The sequence below is a fragment of the Bombus pascuorum genome, chromosome 2 (genome assembly GCF_905332965.1).
Source record: "Bombus pascuorum chromosome 2, iyBomPasc1.1, whole genome shotgun sequence".
Taxonomy (NCBI): domain Eukaryota; kingdom Metazoa; phylum Arthropoda; class Insecta; order Hymenoptera; family Apidae; genus Bombus; species Bombus pascuorum.
Genome location: NC_083489.1, coordinates 12,924,210 through 12,944,294, shown reverse-complemented (window position 1 = coordinate 12,944,294; position 20,085 = coordinate 12,924,210). Strand labels below are relative to the sequence as shown.

Genomic DNA, 20,085 nt, shown 5'->3' with positions numbered 1-20,085 from the left:
CGGGTGTCAGACCCGCTTCGATTTCCGTGGGAACGATGGTAGGAAAATTCGAAGAAGCAGCAGCCAGCTCGAAATCTCCAACTTTTCTGTCGAGGCGGCCGGGTGTCGAGACACGGACTATAAGCGATATAGATTATCAAAGTTCGGCGCAACTGTTAGCCGCAGAAGCGGCGTGGTTCCGGGAGTTAGTCGACTTCCGCCTCTATTCGTCTGTCTCTGTCTAAACGTCGATGCGTCTCTCAACATCGACTTCATTCCGTGAAAACTTGGAACGAGTAGCTGCACCAGGTTATCCATGTGTAACGTTTGTTGCAGTCGAATTTCGGATTCATGGAAAGAGATACATCTCTGCGTATGTAATAATGCTGACTCACGAAACCTATTTCGACATTCACCATGGAAAATATTTATTCATATGGTATGTACTATATTTTGAAGCTTCGCGAGGGTTGTAATGAAACAAGACTGTGATAATTATGTTTATAAAAAACGTTTACGAGTGTCGAATACATTCATCAGCTCGCATTTAAATCACAGAAGATATTTAAATCCTCATTCACATGTTTCAGGACACTCACAGAAAATCATATAAACAAAATAGAAACAATTCAAGCCAAAATCCTTAGAACAATGGTAAACGCCCCGTGGTACGTTAGAAACGAGGAATACGGAAGGACCTGGGAATACCAACGGTCAAGGAAGAGATTACTAGATTCGCAACAAGATACAGAGTAAGAATAGAAACACACCCGAACCAGCTGGCAGCTGAGACGTGCAACACAACAAACATCGCAAGAAGACTGAAAAGGAAACACCCAATAGACCTCATAAAAGATATAACTCAGAAAAAACGAAGCTGGCACCCCGCTGGGGGTAGCCACCCACATGCTATATTTATTTTTATTTTATTTTTTTTCACCAATAAGATATAACACTTTACCAAATTTCCATCAGGACAAATTGTAAAAAACCAAAATAAAATAAAAAAAAAAAACTCACAGAAGATCAGATTGTTACGTTGGCCGACTCTCTACCTAGATCAAGCCACATACCGCGGGCAGGCTGGCAACCAGATGTCCACACATCCTCAATAGCCTTAAGGACCCATCATAAATCTTAGCAAATTCCACCTAAGGTCCTTCAGACCTCATCTCTTTAGTGATTCATTTTCTAACAGTTTAGTGCTTACTACGGGAAGATTCGGGGAAGTTAGTTTTCTCATGTATGATGCTCCCCACTCGCCACTTTCTTTCAGGGACAGTTAGCACCTTCGTCACCCACCAACCTCGAAAATTAACCAATTACCAACGAAGCCTATTTCCCTCACTCTCATAGCGGAACCTTGTTTTTAACGAATCAGCTCATCTCATGTCCTTGGATCCACCCACCACAAGTTTTCCTCCGCAGCATCATTTTCATAGAGAGTCAGTTGCTCTTCCGTTGTCGACCTTTCACCACTCGAACTTGCATTATTCTACTCGAACTTAGAAATTACAATTACTCTCTATCAACTCATAGTTTGTACATCAGCTGTTATAATAAACTGGAACTAATAACTTGTTATATCAGTGTCATAATCAATTTAATTACCTCTGTTATCCTGACCGAAATAGGGGATCGGACATTTCGCGGCGTCGATTATCTAATCGTAATGGGCATTTACAACTCCCGTTGATGTGCTTTCTCGCGAACGCGTCTCTCCGCGAGTGAACGAAACACAGATGAACGTCGAAAAGTCACGAGAAGCTTATTAAAACCTCTATGGTATCGTGTAAGTGATAACCCACATATTCTACGTTGTAATAAAAATCTCATAAATGAGACGAATTGTAGTAATTATTCCTGTAAATGATCTTTTTACCACTAGTCAGATTCAAAATTTTGCAAACTTCGTTCAAATTCCTATCTGGTTCTTTCAAAACTTTCTCAATGGGTTTCGAATTAAAAGACGAACGATTTACAAACGTTTATTATTACTGTTTCAATCGTTAACATAAACATACAATTTCCAATCGATTAATCATTCCTTTGACAATCTGCAACAATTATTACAATTATTATATGAGACTAGCAACTGTCCCAATATTTATCAATACGAGGTTACGTGTATGAAAACGAAGGAAAAAGTTTGCTTTTGTATTTATTTGTCTCTACGAGTAATTTAACACGACTGTACCTTGTAACGTACACGCGGACAAAAATCGTGAAACCACTCTCGGGTTCCGTCGGTTGACCCGTAATTGAGATTCCAATAAAGTCAATCAAGCAATTATTGACTATTACGCGCGCCAACACCGGAATCGATGTACTTTCAACGAATCGGTAAACACGCTCCTCGAACGCTTGCTATTTATCGGTTTGGCCGTACACGCGTAACCTGCAGCATAATTAGCTGCAGTTCGATTTTACTCATAGAGAACACCGAGCAAAGTCTCGTCCTGATTGCTTGAATTCCAGTCTCTTGACCAACTTGAAAGCTCTTGGCCAATGTGAATTGTCTGTCATTGTCTGTTATTCGTCACGCTTGACACGAATACATTGCAATCATACAAATGTATATCGAAATCCTTTCAACGCTCGTGCTCATTGACGAAAACTTGAGACACTTGCTTAAAACACCCAATAGACCTCATAAAAGATATAACTTAGAAAAAAAAAAAACGAAGCTGGTACCCCGCTGGTGGTAGCCGCCCACATGCTATATTATTTTTTATTTATATTTTTTTTTTCTTCACCAACAAGATATAACACTTTACCAAATGTCCGCAAGGACAAATTGTAAAATAACCAAAATAAAATAAAAAAAAAAAAAAAAAAATTGCTTAAAACTATTTTACTAATGTGAACCTGTTATTTTATATTAACAAGTAAACAAATAAAATAAATTTCATCCTCAAAGCGATAATATATCGTGTTACTTTGAAATATCTTTTTATGTTTGAAGCAAAGTTAAGATTCTTTCAAATGATCCTTGAAACATCGAAACGTTTAAAGAACGCCAATTGCGTGCAGTGCGAACTACAAGCAAGCAGACCAAAGTAAGTGCCCTTCTTTCTTTCTGAAAGTGAATTCCACTTATTATCCACCACCTACGCTACTACCAGAAAGCATCATCTTCTTTGACGTCTTTTCAAGCCTCCGCTACATGGGCGAACAAAGTCGATTGAGTTCGAGCTCGATTCAATTAATTGCTTTTACATGAGCATAAGGTTGAATTGAAGTAGCTCGACTAATTTGAACGAAACTTAAGAGAGAACGCAGAGAAGATATTATTTCGTATTATGGCGAATGAAGGGGAAAGCGACGTTTAACGGCCGCGAAAGAATCGAACGATTTATCCAGAATTCATCGTCTCCGGGAAAGCTAACTCGATTCTACGAGGGATAAAGGTCGGAGCCATCCGTAAGAGCGGAAACGGATATGGGAGGATATCGCATAGTTTACACACCGATAAAAATCCCCATAAAAGAACCGTAAATTTCAGCCCTCCGTGCAACCAGAACGCCATGACTTTATAGGCGACGAAAAGAATGAGCAAGCACGTACGAGTATAGGGTTCCACGCGGTAGATACTATTCCCAATTTATACTGTTCGCTGGCACATCTGTTCTTCATCGTTCGTCATTTTCAATTAGCGAATACACGAACTTTGAAACTTTCAGCATTTAAACTTCAACCTTAAGGGTTTAAGACTAACCTCGCGTGAAACCGAAGGTTTGAGAATAAAATACTTGAAATTCAAATAAACAAATAAATATCCTCTTTGTGGAACATAAACAGGATGCTTCGCCAAATTATCGTTACACGAAGAGCATATCGAATTTGAAGCTCTAATTGAATCGGTGAATTAGATTAACAAATTTCAGATGAATAATATTTAATACGAAAATAATGTTTTAATGTCTCCGTCAAACGCAGCTGAATCTCACTCTGTCGAGTGTTCAAACCTGAAGGCCGAGGCACTTAAAAATTCATTTAAATCTAATTCAACAGATCTAGAAAATTCTTGATATTTTTCTAATATCGCGATAATTCGCCATTAGGTTTAGCAGTTTTTTAGCTACTCTCAGTTGTAAATTCTTTACAAAGAAGTGTGTTACTGTAGCGACACATAAGCGAGAGCGACTCATGTTATTGTTGTGCCTTGGATCACGGACACCGCCTCGACACACGAAATTAGCACTAGATTATCTCTAAGCAAAAACAATGTCACCGTTGAGGGCAGCCGTCGTTCTAAGACAAATTTGAATCTTCCAACTCCCCCCCGACCATTATAAATAAACGGACACGATCGCGAGCGGAATTATTATCTAACTTATGCGAGTTATTACACGAACTACTTATTCGCGCTATTATCTGCGATTAACAGAGTATACGAATTATCGACTACTCTATCTTTGCGAATACGTTGTACAAATTGGTAACTCCGACGTGAGTTAAACACGACTAAACAATCTGTACAATTTAATATGAAAATAATGTTTTAATGTCCCCGTCAAACGCAGCTGGATCTCACTCTGTCGAGTGTTCAAACCTGAAGGCCGAGGCACTTAAAAATTCATTTAAATCTAATTCAATAGATCTAGAAAATTCTTGATATTTTTTTAATACCGCGATTTTTTGGCTACTCTCAGTTGTAAATACGAAGATGTGTGTTACAGTGGAACAAGGTGAATCGAACAGAGTCAGCGCAGTTTCTACGATAATTATATTCCAATTAGATATACGATTCGATGTTAGGAACGAAATGAAGCACCGTTCGAAACTGTGAGGCGGAAAATAAAATTACGGCTCGCGGCAGAGATACATAAAACATTATAATCGGAGAAGTTAGCCGGGGCTATCGATGAGTGGGATCGTAAACTTCCACTCCGGAAATAAGCTAATTATAATAAAGGTAAATGCTCGAGGCCCGGTAAGGAGGCGAAATTAGATTATGCAAAACGGGGAAATCAAGCTGAAGAAAAGGTGGAAAGAGGAGGACAAATAACAATCGGCGAAGACCGAGAGGACAAAGTATAATTGAAGAAGCTCTTGTTAGCATAGGAATGGTACTTTTCCGATCTTTCAGATAGAGTGGCTTTAAACTTTTGCAAACTCCGACGAGTATTTCCTTCCGCACGCGAAATTGAACGAAACCGCGTAACAACGGCTTAAACCGTGGCCACTCGTAAGAAACGGAATTACTATGGTTAAATAAATACCAAGGAAGAAAATGGAGTGGTACGTGTCGTTCGTGACGAGCCAAGGATTCTTTCTTTCGTCTATATTGCAAAGAAAAATAGGTCGCCTTCATCTTGTACTCGATTCGTATCGAAATACACATATCGAATGTTTATTTGTAAAAATTTTATGACCAGTCTGCGGTAAAAATACGATCTATACATTTATTGTACATTTTATCTACTACGTTTTATCTTTAGATTGTTACATATGAGATGAGCGATCTTGTAACAGCGCGAAGCTTTGCAGGAGTAAACGAGTAAAGTTTGAAGCTCGATGTCGTTTCAATAAACAAAAAGATTTAATATTTTGAGAAAATCTCAAGCCGAATATTGAGATAAGAAACAATATGTACCGATAATGATGATTTTCTTATATTTCGCTATAACGAAATTTAAGAAATTTGTAAATTTCAGAAGATGATCCTAATGAAATTTAGAAGCGTGAAAAATTAATATCATCTATTTTCGACGAAACTATAGACGCTAACTATCAAATATTCAACTATTCCGTACAGACCATTTAATATTTCATACGATGTCCTACATAGGAAACTCGATGAAATAATGCAGCCTTAAAATTGATGGTTACGTTGAAAGATATCCCGCTTATTTCTAAAATGCATAACGCCGCCTCCTCTTTTTCATATGGCGCTTAATATTCGAAGATGCTCGTGAAGTTGCCCGGAATTTTATTGGCGTCATGTTGCCGGAACGCGCTTACTTCGAAAATGTTAGAGGCATCCTCCATCGGCACATAGGCAGCCGTGGCCTGCGCCAGGAATATCGGCTCAGCGATCTTGCGAATAAGCCGATCGAGCAATATTTGATAAGAAAAAAACATTCTGGCTTGGCACACACGCTGCGGAACCGTGATACACAAGGGCCGATGAAACTTCTCCAAGATTTCATCTTTATTCCGTATTAGATTTCCACGACCCCTTTTCCGACAATCTAGAGCTCGCGTGTCCCATTCCCTGGATTTTGCATTTCAGTATAAACACCCTTGCTCGCGCGAACGTGACGTACAGAGGCGAATAAGAACGATACAGAAGCTGCAGATCGCTGGAAGAGGACAAGGCGAGGGTATTTTGGTCCATTTCCGACGAATGGACATCCCCGATCTAATAAAGAAACTTGGAACATTCAACGGATTCCCCCGTCTCGCATTTTTCCCCCATCGACCGCTCTTTTCCACTATACCATCCCTCTTGCTTCTTACGGGTGTTCTTTCAGTCAGCGTAGAACTGCCTTGAAGAAGCAGCCAGCCACGCCAGAACTAGCTAACAGTCGCTCAAGGAAGAAACAGCTTGCCGTATATGCCCTACGAACGATGTACGAAAGGGACGAAAAGAAAGGGAGAGAAAAAAGAGAAGTCTCGTAGCAACAAAGTGGCAAGGTGAACCATCTTGAGAGATCCGACTCCCTATCGGGCTCCAACGTTTTCTACGCGGTGTCTACATGTGAAGCACTTTGCCGCGATCTGTCGACGGAAATGGGCCGACTCTCCAACTTGCAGGAACAAGCCCTCCACCCAATCCACCCCCTTCTTATATTCGGTTGAAATCAACGATCGTGAAGAGGAATGGCGCGAAATCGAGCACCATATTACCGATATCAAACGAGATCGTGCTATATCGCGAGATAAGATCGTGCCAAATTTTCTTTATATCTAACGCTTTTATCTCTGATTTATCCCCATCGTTTCCTGGTATATCGTAGAAGCGGTAGAAGAGATTTAAACTTGCAGCGTAATAACACGACGGATTTTAGCGATTCAACGCCTCTTTATTGTCCCAACGAAAGCAATGAAACGCTTCCCCTGCGGATGCGTTCCGCGAAACATCGTCGCCACGTTCATCACGGATGAACTATTCAACGACGCTTTATGCTGTTTTCGTGGCTTCGTCTTTGTGCTTGCGAGCCAGCGAAACTCGTCTTTCCACGGAGAACAGCTTCCAACTGCCTCGCCCGACATTCTGGCAACGAGACTCGCAATTGTTGCTCCTCACCTCCGCCAAGACCTTTCTGTGAATCGCTTAAGGGATGAAGAACAAACGAGATGGCGAAAATAGAAAGCGTAAAAGTAGAAAGAACGACGCTTCGTGCAAGGAGCAAATGTATAGAAGAAAGAAAGTGGAAGGAGCGCGTCTGGGAAAGCAAACGAGAGGAGTCGATGACCAATTGGCTGGCTCGCTGGCGGATGAACTGCGAGAATTTCAATGTGGCACCGTGACGTACGACGACCGAACAAATAAAGAAATAAAACCATTCTTTCTCGTGCTCGACTGTGCAAGCACACGGACACACGTGTTACTGACGATGACACACAACGCGCGAAGAAATAAAAGAGAACGTGCTAGCAAAGGTGAGCGGACGTGTTGAAAAAACTACGATAAATTTGAGTCTCCGGCGAAATGTATGCGAAAATGTAGAAAGTTAGGAAGAGCACGGTCCGTGTATACGACTATTTCAATACGTGTATGAGGGCGTAAAGCTGTGTAAGTTGAAGCAATACAGTAAGAGAATTTACTGTATTTGTATATAAACGAATTTTTCTTTTAGAATTTAATTAGTCGGAATTAAACACGAAGGAAGATAGGAAAAGGGTCAAATTCAAAGAAAATTGAATAAATAAAAACGTCAACGTTGGTTGGCTGGAACTAAAGAGTATCGTAGGAAAATAAAAAAATATCTAAATACAGTTCCATTACGATCAAGGATAAATAATTTACTCTGTACGGAACAAATTTTCGTTACGAATATATTAAAGTATTATAGGTAAAGACAAATTAAACGATTTCTGTGATTGTACAACTGTTTCAAATAAGAACCCAGAAATGAAAAGCAAGGCGAATCGCATTGTGTACAACGGTGTGATCCCTTTCTCATAACCAAATGCACGTGATATAGCTTCAATCGAATCCTACAACCGTGTGGTACTCTTCTCCGAGTCTAACATTTAGTATGGCATCAGCTGAACCTTACGATCCTGTGAACCTGTGAATTTTCGGCATTTTAAACCGAATCTAGTTTATTGAACTCTTTCGTTTTATAAAAATACGTTCCGCAATTTTAGCGCATTATCCATCTCTATAGCGTAAAGAACGTAACAGATAAAGCTACAAGGTCGACTATAAGATTAGGCTACCAGTTTGGTGGGATTATAAAGGAATTCTGTACTTTGAACTTTTACCAAGAAACCAAATGATTAATTGAAACGTGTACGTTGAACAACTCGCCAAACTAGGCGATGTAGCTCAAGAAAAGCGGCCAGAATTGGCAAATCGTAAGGGTGATGTTTTCCAACATGATAATGCAAAGCCCCACACATCTTTGGTCACTCGCCAAAAATTATTGGAACTAGGTTGGGATGTGTCGTCAAATCCACCATATAGCTCTGACCTTGCGCCTTCGGATTACCATTTATTTCGTTCCATGCAGAACTCCTTAACACTTTGACTGCCACGTTGGACTGGCCACGGTTTCTCCTGTGACGCCACGGTGGTCACTGGTGACCAGAGCGCTTGAACTTTTTACGATTGTAAAAATTGAATGAAAATTAACAATTAAGGCATTTTGAATATAATCGATAAATAGAAGATACTTTGAAATAAAAAGCGCCCCATTGAACAATTCAACATTTTTATTAGAACATCGATCAAAAAAAATGAGAACAAATCTTGCATCTAACGGTGCACTGTGTTTGCATCCACATCTTTGAGGGGCAATCTACGAATATTATTATAAACACAGCTTAGAAAATAATCGTAAATGCTGCTTTATAATCGTATAATTGAAGTTAGAAGCGTGCACATACCTTGCTATTATATATAGAATGAGCAAATACCGTTTACTAATATCTTCTACACGTTTCAACAATACCTCATAAAAGATATAACTTAGAAAAAACGAAGCTGGCACCCCGCTGGGGGTAACCGCCCACATGCTATATTTATTTTTTATTTATATTTTTTTTTCTTCACCAACAAGATATAACACTTTACCAAATGTCCACAAGGACAAATTGTAAAATAACCAAAAAAAAAAAAAAAAAAAAAAAACGTTTCAACAATATATTCTGCACGTTTTGCTTACGACGAAATAACGAATGCGAATGGTTTGTTGAAATAAACGAAGCCTCCTTATAATATGCCGCTATCAACTGTTACCAAGGCGCCACGATGGTCACCCGTGACCACCAATAAGATAAAACGTCCATTGGGGAAGAATGTTGTCTTACATCATCGATTTATTATTATTTTGTCATTATATGCTTTGAAGAATAGAAATAAACCCATGGCATCCTGTGCGAAACATATGATTTCGGCGTGGCAGTCAAAATGTTGAAATTTTTAATGATACGATGATGTAAAATCACATTTAATTCAGTTTTTTGTTGACAAAAATCAGAAGTTTTATGAACATGGAATTACGACACTGCCTGAAAGATAGCAAAAGTTCATCGACAAAAACAGCCAATACCTAATTGAATAAAGTTATATTTTTAAGCAAAAATTGTGAATTTTCCTTCTCATTTAGTTGCCAACCCAATAATACATATATAGAGAGATAGAGCTTGTAATATAAAGTTCGTATCATCGTAACATACGCAAGATCGAAGGACGATGATTTCCGGGCCTGACGGAAGGATGTGCTTTAACCATAAATCGGTGCGCGATATAGAAACAAATATAAGGGCCAATACTTTCGGATATTGCCGCGTCGAAGTGATTGATGGTCCGAGATATTCAATATCTGCGAAAGTTCGCGGCGGCAAGCCCTGACGCCGCTACTCTCTTCTTCTGCCCCATTCTCCTTCCCGCTTTTTTTTCTTTTTTTCTCTCGTATCCTCTCGCCCTTTTTTCTCCTTTTGCCTCCGACGCTCCTAAACCCCGCGTATTCTCCTTATCCCCCATACACTTGCAGGAAAACGCATGACTCGAAACTCTCCCAGCTCGGGCAAACTTATCTCTCGAAATTCAGTGTGCTATTCTTCGTAGTAAGAGGTTCCTTAAGGGTGTGTGAAAACTTCGGAGCAGAAGTGGCATTACAGCTTAATCAGGAGATATCGAAGGGCAGCGATCTTAATTGCCTGAATTGTAGTTTTTATCGGTCACGGATATGCATAACGGGAGCCGAAGTTATTACCAGCCAGGCGATTACGCGGAGAATTATATCATTGGAGAACGTTTCACCGGCAGATTCTGAAGTAATGTATTCCGTAAATTGAACGTGCTTCAGGAGATGTACGTTCAAAGAGGTTAAAGAACAAAAAATTATATAGTTCATCTTTAATATCTTTTAATATAAAAGATGTAGAATTACGGGGACTATTTCTTTTGAATAAATTCCATTAATTCTGAATAAAGTGATCTACGATCTACATGACAGTGGAATTTTAACGCTGGATTTTACGCTCGACTTAATTTCTTCCTACAATTTTTCAAATTGAAGAAATTTTGTACATTTATTATGCATTTCCGGCAGAACTTCAATGACGAAGGAATTGTAATTCTAGAAACCTATATTTTGTGTAAAATATCTCATTAATATGTCTATTAATAGATAATTTGAATTTATAGCTTGGCAGAAAGTATCACTTCTTATCTACTGGAATTCGCATAGTCTTCCTAAAAATCAGTCGAAATATCCAGATATTTGTAAACGCTAATATTAATATCATCGACATTATCCAGAAATAAAACGCTTACAAAAATATTCTATCCAACTTTTCTTTTACCAGCGAACAACTGTACGAGTGTGAAAAAAACTACGATCGAAGCTCGGGGCAAATCGAAAAGCAAAAGGAAAAGACGAGGAGGAGAAAAGTATTGGAAACACTGACCGATTCTCGGTTGGACCGCGACGAGATTCTAGAACTGGAATTGTTTTTTCGGACAACTGTTGTGTCCTCCGTGGGGCCATTAAAGCGACTTCTGTTCCGCTTGTACTCGTAACTCTGGAATAGAGAAAGAATGGTTAAAAAAAAAAATGGTTCGAAGCGAAGGTGGATATCCAAGGATGATGTAACAGCCGAAAGGGATCTCTGACGATCCCCTTACGATGATTGCGGTAGGCTTTTCAGAGCAGCCCTTTTCCTCGAGTATCGTCGTTTCCCTTGGTTCTCGTCTCTTATCGCGTTTTCACGGTGGCCGTTTTACCCAACGATCATGTCACACTACCGGCTGCTTAGACCGCAGATAGGCAAGAAACTTGGAATTTCATGCGACCGCTATCTCCGCGCTGCATCCCAAACCAGCCGTAATCGAAATAATAATCGTACAATTCAAAATGGGAGAATTTCGGTCGAGAGGTTGGTATGACGGTCACGAATAGTTCTTTGTTACGAATTCGTTCTTTGACTGGCTGGTTCTTGGCGAGCGTGATTTGCTACGAGTTGGAGCGCAATGAGACGTGCTGAGGCGGATTGAAGTGGATGTAAACGAGACAGAGCGGATTGGAGCGAATTGAAGCAAGTAAGAATGGGTCGGAATGTGGTACAGCAAGTTGAATAGCATTGACGTACGTAAGGGCAGATCGAAGTGGGTTAAGATGGATCGAAGCGAATTTGAAGCTTGAATCGAAGCAAGTTAAAGTCACAGCGAGTTGTTACAAGATAGAACAAATTAGTCTAGATTTCGAACAGGTCAAAAGCAGTCGAGATTTGCCAGTTTAACTAAAATAATTGATATTTCTCTGGTGCGAGTTCAAACGAATCCAAGTAAGTTGTGACGTATCGGTGCGAATTGCAGCTGAAATTACATCTGATTAAAGAGATCAAAGAGACAAATTGGAAAGAAGTAAAACGGATTAGGGTAATCCTATTACATATAAATTGTAGATTATAAATCAATTTTCTTATATCTCATCTTATACATATAGCAATTTTACTTGTTTATCTATGTATCGGTGAAACACGTGTAAGTTACAGGAAAGATACTAACGATCGTCTAACGCCTCGACCATATTTTCTTTTTTTTTTTTTTTTATTTTATTTTGGTTATTTTACAATTTGTCCTTGCGGACATTTGGTAAAGTGTTATATCTTATTGGTAAAAAAAAATAAAATAAAAATAAATATAGCATGTGGGCGGCTACCCCCAGCGGGGTGCCAGCTTCGTTTTTTTTCTATGTTATATCTTTTATGAGGTCTATTGGGTGTTTCCTTTTTAGTCTTCTTGCGATATTTGTTGTGTTGCACGTTTCAGCTGCCAGCTGGTTCGGGTGTGTTTCTATTCTTGTTCTGTATCTTGTTGCGAATCTGGTAATCTCCTCTTTGACCGTTGGTATTCCGAGGTCTTTCCTTATGTCCTCGTTTCTAACGTACCATGGGGGACCATATTTGAATCAGCGTGACTTAAAACCTGCTCGAAGAAGGTCGTTAACTTCGTACGATATGAAACTCTATCTAGTCGAATCAAAATTGTCCTAATTCAGATACGCGTACCCTTATTATTCCAATTGGTTTAAAGCGAGTCCATTACTCGGATTATGAGATTGGTGACGGCGGTTGTTTCAAATTCATGGCGCATCGAGTGGCCACGTGGGCAAATAACGTGCCGCGTTCTCTGCCGTTAATGGGAAACGATGTCTGGCTGCCAGTCACTGTCTCGACGATCGAGTCCTGGCCCCGTAATGCGAATTTCCTTTGCAGTGGCACGATCGAATCTGCTTATTCTCGCGAGCGGAATAATGTAACGCCGGCGAAGCGTGGTTTCTCTTGCCAGCGCCGACTAGACGGAATATTGCAAAGCTGTTGAATTTGAACGTCGCCGCTGCGTACATCGGCTTCGCGACTCACCCACTCACGACCATCGGTTCTATATGCATGTCTATTTATGTTCGCATGAACACACCATCGCACACACCAGTTCGCATACCGTTGTCTGTCCATCTATCGATGTGTATCCATCCACCCCAGGCCACGTGTCCGAAACTTGCAACGAGTTTCCGCTCAAAATAGCCTTGGGGGATGCTTCCCAGCAGCTCGTTTGCCACGATATTATACGAGAGGCAAAGGCCAGCGAGCGATAAGACAGGTGAAGGTCGGAACTTCTACCTCATCTTTAACCTCGTCGATCTTAAGCTACTGGCAATATTGATTCTTCTAACGAACGAATTAATTAATCTTCGAAAGCTGCAAGACAACGCTTCGATCGATCCGCGTAACTTTACAACCGGACTACGAATGTCTCTCAGCCGACGACCGGTTCGTCGAACTTTCTTAAAGCCCTCGCTCGACGCCTGTCCCGTCGACAGACCTGGGCGATTAGCGAAGCACAGATGAAGTCGTTAACTCGAGTATGTACCCACTCGAATCGATTGGAGAGAGCAACGTGGAAAATTGAAGAGGAATGAAAATTGAACGGATACGTAGGATCACGTCGAACCAACCTTCCTCGCGGGATGACATCCTACGATTCTACGGTTGAAAAACCTTCTCGTAAAACGCCAGAAACTTACAAAAAGATATTCCAGGCAACGAAATCGTCTGCTTGACCTTCTTTCAGTGCGTTAACAAGATAGAACCTCGAACGTTCCCTGTACCTTTGCTCGTAGGATTCGTTCATCCCATCCTGCTTCGATACTCCAATCGAAATCGACGTAATTCACAGAAATAAATCGATAGAATTCTGTAGCTTACTTAAGGCTTTAACAGTTTAGTAGCGGTACACTAGATCATCGTTGAGTACAGACTCGGGTAATCGCGTTGGCTCTGTCGTAGAAGATCGCTGCTATACGACGAACAACGTCGTGTAATTTGCCTCGTTAACCAGCGGGTCGTTTTTCGTTAGTAGAAAACTAGCATCGGAGTTACCTGTTCGTAGGTAACAGGTTGTTTTAATGCAACCGCAACGTTGAAACAAGAGGGGCTGGCATAACGGATCGTGCGTATATCTATCGGCCACGGGTCGAAGGGGTTGGTTGTTGGTTATCGTTGTCGAAACCAGAGTGGTGTTCTAGGCTACGCTGTTCGGTATACCGGCCAGCTGTTAACCGAATGTATTGCGATCAATTTGTGAACATTCGGGATAAACGGGCAAAGCAAAGAGGTTGTTAACGCCGACAAGAAGAGCTCAATTGTTCCACGCAAATTGCTATCAAAATGTTTCCTTCGTAAGGTACATTTTCATGCTATGATGTTTCGGTACAGTTACGAGCCGAATAATGGACCACCGTAAAAACATTAATCATCCTAATACATCAGATAGTCGTCATTATTTTATTTTCTTCCCTGTTCTCTTCTTTGCTGAGTTTTGCTATATGCAGATCGCTTGTTGTAACTTCGTCTTTCTCCTCCTACAAATTTCACTTATCATATTTCATACGTAGAATTATTTTTCTCGATTTTTAAGTCCCCTATATTTTGTCTACATTCGATCAACCACCATCTAGCAGACATAGCAGTTCGATCAAAAAGTTTGAGGGTTTGTTCGTTAAAAAGAAACGATAGCTCTTACAACGATGCTACACGATGATAGAATATCGTAACTTTTCAGAAATAGATAAACGTCGGCGGTGTGAAGGGACTGAAACCACAAAAAGATAAAGTAGATCACGGCAAGAAAAGACGAAACAGATCGAAAATGAGAAGAAAATTAAGACCTGAAGTCGAAAGGCGAAAAAGGAAGGTAAAGTTCGAGGTGCACCACTACTCGAGCCTTTCTGTTATCGAAGATACACACGCTAAGGCCCAATTCCAACTACTTCTCATCTACAGAACCAGGCTAGTAACCTAGCAACACCCTCGATACCACTTCAACCTGTTCGCCCAACACCTTGAGTTTCAATCCACCTTATCTTTGCTATCTACCTTACGCCTTACGTTGCTCGGTCAACTCGAATTCGGCTAAGAAGTCTCTCACACAAGAACGTCAAAACAAAGAGGGGCACTCTGAAGACCAAGCTTTTGTTCGTCGGCTAACCCTTTACACGACCAATAAAATTTTAGCCCAATATCTTAATTTTACAAGCAATTTTGTTTGTTGACGTTAAAATAATCCAATAGCGAGAAATTAGTACAATCGAAATAAACGATAGATTAGATTTGTGAATTCTTTTGTTGAAAATTGCTACGAAGATTGAACAAGGATTAAAGAGCGCTAATTTATTTTATGTTTTACAAGTGAACAAAATTTGGAGTAATTTGAATAGTCCATTGTTAAGTAATAGATATAATAAAATAAGAATGGAATAATAATCTTTTATTGAAAGAAATAGCAAAAACTAATTGTAAATTTAGGATATTAGTTATAATTCGATTACAACGTACGTAACTCTACTTGCGTGGGATATATTTTAAAATACATAGGAACACGTAATCCGAACTATCCAATTTCCGAGACATTAACGCGATCTATTTCAATGTACAAACATTTTTCATACAAGTGTAATTAAATTTTGGTGAAAGTAGTAAGTCTAAAGACAAACGGATGCAGCAGTTTGTTAGAAAACGGTGTCACAGGATGAATTGCGCGTTTGCTATATCTGCGAGTAGACAAAGCAATTGAAACATTTAATTGAAATGTCGGGGAAATGTTCTACCAATCTTCGACGGCGAAACTTTGAACAGTTCCTACACACTCTATATACTAGGAATTCGCGAGAAGTTGCGGTTATTTGGAAGTTAGGGAAATTTACGAACTAAAAGGTTTCTTGCCACGCGTTCGCAACAAACTTCGAAGGAAGACGTACTCCGTAACCGTATCGTTCAACCGAGGGAAGAACTTTATAAACATTATCGCTTCCGATAATGTGTTCTAGCTGACAGCGAACCTACTTAGCAAATCTCTATCCTGTCTATCGACAAAACCTCATCTTAAACTCACCAGGAAACCTTTTAGTAAATAAGCGATTAAAAAGGATAATTAAAATGTATACAAAGTATACCATCTAATATTGAAGTATAAAATTTCTCTTTTGCTCTTAATAATATGAGAAAACGTAGACCGAAAATAATTTTTATAAAGGAGCAAAAAGTTTCTTCTCGATGTACTTTCATCGTATATGAAAAGAGAAACGTTAATTATTAAGATTAAGAATTAACCTCAAAAATCAAAGATTAAACACTAAAGAAGAAGAAACAATGTTATAAAATGTCAATTATTAAGGTTAAGAATTATAACCTCAAAAATCAAAGATTAAACACTAAAGAAGAAGAAACAATGTTATAAAATGTTAGGAAAACAATTTTTTATTACGATATTTGCTTTACTTTTTTATTTGCAATATTTGTTACGATACTTCCTTCCATAATGATTTCCTCCTATTACATATAAATTGTAGGTTATAAATCAATTTTCTTATATCTCATCTTATATATACATATATATAGAGATTTTACTTTTTTATCTATATAATAAAATATGGAGAAAATTCGGTGAAACACGTGTGAGTTACAGGAAAGATACTAACGATCGTCTAACGCTGCGAACAGTTTGCAATGTAAGTCATGACGGTTCTCGCGGTTTATTATAATGAGGCCGGCAGGGTAGCTTTACACGGTTCTCTGGCACTGAGCCTAGCAATAGAACTACTTTTCTTTTTGCGCCACTCCCTCCTCCCCTCTCCCTAATCTTCATCTCTGTTGCACACAGTCCGTACAGTGCGTACGAAATACATAAGTCGAAGTTAGTCTCTAACGATATCCTTATTTCGAAGTTAACAATGCGAAAGTTTGCTCCAAGCTCAGTAGAAAATTTTAAGGGTATTCTTAAGCAAACAACTAACGGAAGCCAAGCGAAATCCAAAAGAAAGTTATCTCTGTACCGTATACTGAACGCAAGTAGTCACCAAGTAAAACGTTATCATATTGTTTGAAATACGATGTCTTCCTTTACATTTTTCGAGCCACGGTGGATATAACGGAGTCTCGGTTTTCTTTTCATTCTCGATAGAAAACATTGGAATGGAGTGTATCAATGTTGGAAATAGTAATGGCGGCGTAACAGACAGAAATGAAAATAAGGTTATCTACAGTGGCTACAAAAAGTATTTCTACATATCTTTGTTTTCCAACAAAGCATTTTTTTATTAGGTTCTACATTTCAGTTTCATATTATCAAATTTTTATCATCGTGTGAAAGTACTACCGAATAATATGAAATTTAACATACTTGATCCTAATTAAATAAAACATCAATGTAATAATAGATATAATGTTGTGCAAATACTTTTTGTGATCGTTGTATATAAGGTTGTGTTAACCTTCTGTATATGTTTTCGATCCATCGATCTAACAAGCACAAATTTTACAGTGTATAAAATACGTTATATGTACAGATGTTGAAAGACGTTTAGGACGTTAAATATGTATGTATAAGAAATAAAAAATATCCTACAAACAGATCATATAGTTGCTTGTAACGAGGTTACGATTGAAGATTAATGTCCATAAAATATTGCTTTCCAACCGTAACTTCGTTGAATTAAATTCCGTTCAACAACTACGCTCCAAGTAACAAAGAAACGCAGAGAACGAAAGTTCCATAACTCGTGCATTATTCGTAACATACCTGAGAAGTACAAACATGGAGAACCTGTTGCTTGTTGTAAGATGATCAAAGCCAACGTTAAGAGTCCCCATGGATCGCAAGCTCTTCCATAATCACGGTTCGTCACATTTTGTCATAAATACGTAACCAGTAATCCACTTTCACACTACGATACTCCTGGCCGAGATCCGATTTTCGAAATAGAGATTCTCGAGATACGACGCGAACACGAAACACTAATATATACATAACTTGCTACAATAACACTTGCTACAAAATAGAAATTCCACCATTTGTGCCGTCAATATGATGTGACTCTTAGAATCGCAAATATCGTCGCCATTATTGAGATAAACACTCGAAACAATTTATTGTAACGCTTCGTATCGTTTAAGAGAAAACAACGCGCGATATATTCCGGTTTAACGATAATACGTAAAAATATACGTGACGAGAAATACGGAACGAGAATCCGGTAAATGAAAACATATCGACTCGTGGTGTGTAACTGAGTGGCGCTGGTGACGCGCAATTATGTATCGAAATTCAATACGAAACGACGTCGTCTATCGATCACGCGATTTCGATCGTTTAGAAGCTAAAAATGGCGCGTAAATGACGAGGCACAAAATATTCCGCGTAGCTCATTAATCTCCGTACGTTCACGCTGGAATGAATATTAATAAATCACCCTCTTTACATAACTGCCAGTAAAATTCCGGCATTAATAATTACGAGTACTTTATACATTGTTATTCTACCATGTTTTAAATCGGCGATACATGGAAATATTCCAGTAGAAAAACTGGAAGGGTAGTTAATTACTAATCTTGAAAAATATGACTTATCGTGATCAGCTAATAACCGTATAATTTCCGTAGGAACGGAAACGAAACGACACCTGGTTTGAATCGAAGAAAATTTCGGCCAGACAACGAGGGTTCGTTACCGCATGGGATTCGTATTAGGCGCAGGGTAATACCGTGACAATTTAAGGGGCGAGCGATTCCAAACGAATCCAATGTGGCACATTAATTAAACTTAAACTTAACTCGCTACTCAGTTGGAACGTACAGCTGCCAAAAGTATTACGAGAACTCTGACCGAGCAATCTAAATGCCCGCTGCCGTATGGGGAAAGCTCGATGCGCACAGACAGTAACTCAAATAGTATTAGTATTATACTAACACTCGCAAGTACTGCACAAGTATATGGACGTTTACGTATATGTGTATACGGGTAGGTGTATGTACACGTGCGCGAGAGTACGGTTCACGCATTATAGGTAGTGAACACTTGAGTTATAAGATTGCCATGGACACTTGCCAGGGTAATATCAAACTTCGAAGCTCCACCCACAACCATCCATGCGGTAGACGGACGCGTCTACATGTACACGTGTTATATGCACATGCACGTGCAAGACATACTCGTCGATCGTGATGGTAAGCTTCGTTATCACGCACGCCCACGTGTGAGCCTGATGCGTCGTGGCTTAACTCCTTTATGCTCCCCAACCTATCTCTCCCTCTCTTGGCTCCCTTCGCTACCACCTAGTCTCCCCATCAACACACTATCCTAATTATACGCTATTGATGACACGAATTAACGAACGGCCTTCCAAATAATTTATTATTATAGCAGACGATGCGTTTGCGTTTACTGGATACGTGTAAGCATTTCATCGAACTGATTATGTAACACGTATAATAATTACGTGGAAATGTACAAAATTAATAAAAACACATTGTATGTTCTATAAACTTCAGACATTTAACTAAATTTAGAATTGTATCGAATCAAGGCTTCATCAAACTAAAATAACTTACTATTGAGGATTAAATATGACATTAATTTCAATAGAATTAATATGAGGTTTAGTAATTGAAAATCTTTTTGCTAGTAACACATATCTAACGCAGCATTCGTATCGTTAGAACTCGAACAAAGTATCAGCAGATCCCTCGAAAGAATTTGTATTTTAGCAATTACTCAAGGACTCGTCGAGTCAGACCTTCAGCTGAAGAGTCTGATTTCTCGTAATTCTCAAGTAGTCACCTCACGAAGAACGTCCCTTCCCCCGGTGAAGCGTAAATGAGATTGGAAGGAGGAAAAGGGCCGCCGAAGGAAACGCGTGATTACGATAATTCAATCGAGGATCTTCGTCGTGCTGTCGCATCGACAACAGGCACAGAAAGCCTCGTCGTCGATCTAAGGGGTGAACCTTAAAGGATAGTTTGCTTATTCCGGTCACAATGTGAGTCACCGTCGACTCCGTTCATCCCTCCTGCGTAGCTGCAACCATCGACGTGCTGACGCTAATGCATATTCAATGTTACACCCATGCCCAGAATATCCAGAACGAC

At 39.4% G+C, this 20,085-nt stretch overlaps 1 long non-coding RNA gene across 2 annotated transcripts in view; it reads right to left on the bottom strand.

The window, feature by feature from the left end:
* Nucleotides 1–18,790, bottom strand: part of LOC132916534 (uncharacterized) — a 51,846-nt gene extending 33,056 nt beyond the window's left edge. The window contains exon 1 of one of the 2 annotated variants that reach the window (XR_009660119.1): nt 17,741–18,790. This is a non-coding gene — a long non-coding RNA (uncharacterized LOC132916534). The remainder of the gene's footprint in view (nt 1–17,740) is intronic. The other variant, XR_009660118.1, reaches the window with a different exon arrangement.
* Nucleotides 18,791–20,085: the final 1,295 nt, after the last annotated feature.